Source organism: Aphelocoma coerulescens, chromosome 17 (assembly GCF_041296385.1).
Source record: "Aphelocoma coerulescens isolate FSJ_1873_10779 chromosome 17, UR_Acoe_1.0, whole genome shotgun sequence".
Lineage (NCBI taxonomy): Eukaryota > Metazoa > Chordata > Aves > Passeriformes > Corvidae > Aphelocoma > Aphelocoma coerulescens.
In genome coordinates, this window is record NC_091030.1 from 5,823,495 (window position 1) to 5,828,327 (window position 4,833).

Sequence of the window (4,833 nt, forward strand, 5' to 3'; positions counted from 1 at the left end):
GTCCCTGGGGATGAGAGGGGACACTGGGATGCCCCAAAGGGCCTTGCCAGCCCAAATGTGCCTTCAGGAGCCGCCCAGAGCTTTGCCCCCACGCTGGTAACCCCCGCTTGAAAGGAGGCTTTGGAGATGCAGTGTGGGACCAAACCTGGCTCCAAACCAGCCCTGGGAGGTGACAAACCAGGAGAGCCATGGGCTGAACCCTTCCCTCGCCACCAGCACAGCGAGTCCGCGCACACGGGAGTCCTTCCCTGGAGTATCCCTGCCGTGACCACACCACAGGACACGGACCCCAGGGAGGTGCCTCCCCATCCCCACATTTCCTGGGAGCAGGAATTTTGCAAACAGGGCCATTGCTGGCCCCATGGGTGGATGGGGCGTTTGAGTGCCTGGCTGAAATAACAGCGCCAGGCTCTGCCCCCTTCCTCCCCATGGCCTTGGCGGGGCGGACTCGGAAGAATGCGAGTTGGCCATCCATCAGGGAGACACAGCAACAGCCAGCCGAAGAAAGAGGGGCATTTTAGGAGGAAAGCCAGGGAAATTTGATCATTAAGAAATCCTCCTGGCTGTCTGGGGGAATTTAATTAAATTGCTGGAAAGGGCTGTAAGCACATCTGGATCCAATATGTGCAGCTTTGATTTTTTTCTTTCTTTCTTTCTTTCTTTTTTTTTTTTTTTTAGTTCACTCTTTTCCCATCTCACTGTTGAAGGAGGGGGGGAATAAAAGGGAAATAGCAGAGCCACGGAGTATTGGTTCATCTGGGACTGACTGGGATTCCTGGCAGGGAAAGAAAGAGAGGGAGAGAAAGAAAGAGCAAAAGAAAGAGGCAGAAAGAGAGGGAATGAGAAAGCTGGGAGAAAAACCTTCACCCAGGGGCTGGCTGGGGTGTTTTATAATGCCACCGACTGCAGAGACAGGGAGCTAGGAGGGAATGGGGGGGTTGTGAGGGCTGGAGGGGAGGAGGAGAGGAGCCAGCCCAGGGCATGCTGTACTTTTGGGGTCTGGCAGGGATGGAGGGAGAAAGAGGAGTTGCTCAGTGGATACAGAAATACCATTCCTGCTGGGAAGGGCAGGGCTGGGCATGGGGGATTCCTCCAGCAATTACCCCTGGCTGTCACCCCTGTGGGCCCTGACTGTCACTGCCCTGGCCCCTGCCCGATGCCCTGGTGCTGGGGCTGGAGGGGGTGCTCTGGTCCCCAGCCTGGGCAGGACGTGGGGCTCAGCACCCACCCCAAGAGCTGGTTACTGGGTCCTGGCCAGGCACTGTCAAGCCCCCACCATCCCCCACACCTCCTCTTTCCCACCTCCTTACTGCGAACATCGTCCTCACGGTGCAGCAGAGGTGCAGCTCCACAGTCAGAGAAAACCTTCAGCTATGGATGAGCCAGCCCAGCTTCTCTGCACCAGAACATCCACAGGGCAAGATTTTGGGAACGTTAGGAAGGAAGGCCTGGGTACCACAAGGAGCAGCACCATCCCAGACAGTGCTCCAAGGATGCTGCACTGCCCCAGCCCACGGTTTTGGGGTGAGGAGGGGGCTGGGGCTGGCAGAGCACATCCAGGCCCGTGCCATGCTGAGCACCATGGAAGCACAAGGTGTAGGCACAGCACGAGAGAAATATCAGGAAAGCCCCAGGAGAACAGAAAGTGAGATTGCCAAAAATTATAATATTTTAAACCTTTTTTTTTTTGAGAGGAAGAGGAAGGACTGGCAAATGGAAACACGTTCATCCCAAGGGTTGCAAACCTGGCAGGCTCTGGCCAGACAGATCCTCACCCTGAGGAGCCCAGCACAGCCCTGCCAATTCAGTGCCTCTGGTTCATCAGTCCAACAGCACTGGCTCAGCAAAGCTGGACTCAGAGCTCACACCCAGCTCAGCAAAACCCAGGTGCCCAGTGTCAGGTAAAGCAAACCTGCTCAGCTTTGTCTCTGAACCACCCACGTTTTGCCCAAAGCCAGGAGTCACCTCGCCAGCCTCAAGGTCCATTTTAAAACACAATTTTTATCAAAAAAAAAAAAAAGAGAAGAGCTTGCACAAGTGGGTTAGGAAACACCAAGAGTGCGTGTTTCAAGCAATCAGGTCTTGCTTTGGATGCCTTGTGTGGCTGGTGGTGTTAAAAAAAATGATGCTGAGGAAAAAAAAGGGCAAATCCTACAGCTAAAAAGGAAATTGCATTAATACAGATTGTTTTATTTAAAAAAAGCAAACCCTGACCTCTACTTCAAAAAAGTCATTAGACATTCTCCTTCTGAAAGGCCGACAGGGGATATTACTGAAAGGCCAGTTAATTTCTCAATGACTTACTGTTCTTGCTCTGCTCATGGAAATGTGTAAAGGGTTGGAGGGTAATTTAAGGCACCCTGCAGAAAGGTGTGTAAATCTTTGCATGTCTAAAGAAACTTTACCAGACCGCTAGGACTGGGAAAAAAAGAAAATGCTTGCCCTCTTTTTTTTTTCCCCTTTTTTTTTTTTTTTTTTTTTTTTTTTTTTAACTTTCCTTTGGAACTCTGATCCCCTTTGATCATAAAAAAGGTCATATTTCAACCAAAAAAATATCAGCAATCACAGGGCCCGAGGAAGTGCGAACCCAAGGGGGTTTCACTGACGATTATTCCCTCCATTTAATTATTTAATGCCGTGCACTGAGGGAAAGCCGTCTCCCCTGGAAAAGCCAGACAGTTCAAGAATAAGGTCTGGCCCTAAACAAGGAGGAGGAAGAGGGTTGTAAACGGGGATGGGGCTGCTCCATCCCCCGCTCCTGCCCTCGCCCCTCCATAGGCCAAGACCAGCCACCCCACAGCCCCCCCAGAATAATCACAGCAAGATGTTCCCAGCCTCTGGAGCCAAGACGGGGATGTGGGGGGAAGGATGGGGGTCCTCACTGCCCTGGCCCCCTCAGCAGCCCTGGCCAACCAGTGCCCATTGCTGATGGGTCACTGTCCTCCAAGGGGAGGTCTCCAGCCCCCAGGCTGATCCTGGAGCAGTTTTTCCTGGACATGGTGTCATCCCCATCCTGGGAGGGGTCTGTCCCTGCAGTCATGGTGGAAAAAAGCAGGATCAAGCAGGTACCTGGACAAGGAAGGGTGGCACGAGGCTGTGCTGGGTCCCCCAGGGCTGGTGGTCCCAGGGTGATGCAGCCATCTCCTCCCTGAGAGCAGGGAGCAGCCAGGAAGGCTGGTGGCAATTTACTGTATTCTAAAACCCAGAGAGTGCAGAACTGCCGTGCACAGCACCGCCCTGGCACGGCGGGACAGGGACCTGTCCAGCTGGGTGCTGGGCAGGGGCAAAACTCCCATCTTTGGGAGCACCCGCAGGGAAGCAGGAGCAGAAGCAGCGTGACACCCACCAGCCCGTGATTTACCAGCCGAGGGGACAGAACCAAACACCAGAGCTGACTCCCAAAGTGCCCCTAGGGCCAGCAAATTGGACGAGTAGAACCAATAAATTGACCACCCCCCACAAAAAAAAAAGAGGGGGAAGAGAGGTTGGGCTGGCTTGTTTGCACACTGGAGGAGCCCCCCGCAGAGCTGGAGAGAGCCAAAATCTGCCTTCAGCTACACCCCTTCCAAGGTGGAGAGCTCTGGGAAGCTGCTTCCCCGTCAGGAAGATCAGATTTGGCAGCACTGGCTGGCTTAAAAATCTGCACGCCTCCGACTTGAAGGGGAAGGGAGCGCAAGAAAAGCTTTCGACAAATGTTAAAATAACTCAGCCAGGGGTTTGCCTCCCTCGGCCGTGCTGGAGTAGCGATGTTTATGAGCTCAGAGCCGGCCGATCTCGCTTGGAGGTTTCGCGTGGAACCCTGCGCAGCCCTGTCCATATGTGCCCGCAGCGGCGGGGCAGGAGAGCGGCTGCAATCGAGCGGAAGGAATAATTGTTTAACCTCTTCGATTTCTGCTCATCGCCGCCAGCCCAGCCCTCTCCGGACACCAGCAACCAGCCCCGGGGTCTGCCCCCCTCCCTCCCTTCCTCCCACTGCCTCCTCCCTGCATATCTGTGTGTATGTGTATATATATATGTGTATATAAATATATATAATTTTAAAGAGGAAAAACTCCTTTTTCCCGGTGGCTGGTTTTCATTAGGGAGGCTTCTTTCTAACCCCAAGGGAAGCAGCCTATGAGTTTTTAACTGTGGTGCAGGACGTAATTATCTCATTAAGGCGAGAGAGCCAGGCTTTTCCCAGGAGAGGTGACCTTGCTCCAGGGTTGATGGGGACCGGAGGAGGGGGAGTGGTTGGAGGTGGAGGGGGGCCGTGTCCCCCGCTAACCTGCGGGTCACCTCTCCCTCCAGCCCCTCTCCCAGCCCACCCCATCCCTCCCCACGGAACGCAGCCACTTACACTTGTTGATAGAAGCACTTAAAACAGCTCTGGGGGGGTGTGAAGTGGATGGGGTAAGAGGGAGAGAGAAAGGGGGGCGGAAAGCGGGTCTCCCTCCCTCTCTGCCCCCCTTTCCGCGGCTTGGCTGCCGGCGGGGCTCGGTCCCTGGCAGGGGGGCAGGTCGCAGGGCCGGGGGGGGGCGAGGGGCCGCCCCGCTCGGCTCAGAGCAGGGGCGTTTGTTTGAACAGCTCCAGAGCAAAGAGCAGGGGAAGAAAGTTTGGGCTGGGAGCGTGGTTTTTTCCCCAGACGTCAGCACAAGGCGGAACAGGGGCTGGGGAGGGAGCCGGACTCACAGGGCAGCCGGGATTATTTCCCCCCCTCATCTAAAAACAATTATTATTATTATAATTTTTTCTCTTTTTTTTTTTTTGGGGGGGGGGGTGGGTGGGGAAGGGGAAGGGGGCCGGGGAGCGGCCCGGCACCTCGGGGTGGGCTGCGGGCTGGGGGTGGGAGCC

The 4,833-nt window shown here is 54.9% G+C and overlaps 1 protein-coding gene across 2 annotated transcripts in view; it reads right to left on the reverse strand.

Moving 5' to 3' along the window:
- PTGES (prostaglandin E synthase) overlaps window positions 1–4,833 on the reverse strand; it is a 112,137-nt gene that overhangs the window by 58,744 nt on the left and 48,560 nt on the right. The window lies entirely within an intron of this gene.